This window comes from Crocodylus porosus, unplaced genomic scaffold, assembly GCF_001723895.1.
Source record: "Crocodylus porosus isolate Cpor-Errol unplaced genomic scaffold, CroPor_comp1, whole genome shotgun sequence".
NCBI classification, from domain to species: Eukaryota; Metazoa; Chordata; order Crocodylia; family Crocodylidae; genus Crocodylus; species Crocodylus porosus.
Window position 1 is genome coordinate 63,934,514 of NW_017728907.1, and position 762 is coordinate 63,935,275.

Below are 762 nucleotides of genomic sequence, written 5' to 3' on the forward strand. Positions count from 1 at the left end.
CTTTAGGAATATAGTGTAAACTATTATATAATATTTTCTGTCTGCCAAAGAAGACCATTCATATTATGAGGTCTTATCTAACCGCAGTCAGTATAAACTAAACACTCTTACGATTTACTCTGGTATATCTCTCCTTTTTCTTTGCTGATGTTGTTAAAATGAGAACAGATCGCAAATGCAGACAGGCATTATAATAACTAAAACATATTTTGAATTGGCATATCTAGAACTGTGTGTGTACACATATAGTAGTATGTATATGTGTGCATATACTGTCAGCCATAGGTATTAGTGTTGTGTTTTTCATTTATCAACATCATATTAAAAGGCAAAGTATTTTAACATGCATGTAGTATTATAATACTGTATATTATAATACTGTAAAGTAATGGCATCTCACAAGGGGCAGACCATTTATGTTGCACCCTGTAACATAACTGTGTATTACTGTGTGCGATATGATTCATACATTAACATGTATACCAAATGCGTGGTAGTGATTCATAGTTTCTAGGGTCAGAAGAGACCTGAGTAGATCATCCGACCTCCTGCCATGGCAGGAAAGATTACTGGGGTCAAGCTATCCCAGCAAGGTGTTCATCTAACCTCCTCTTAAACACCCCCAGGGTAGAGGCCAGCACCACTTCTCTTGGAAGTTGGTTCCAGACCCTAGCTGCCCTGACTGTGAAGTAGCGCCTCCTGACATCTAGCCTAAATCTACCCTCTGCCAGCTTGTGACCGTTATTCCTGGTCACTCCTGGC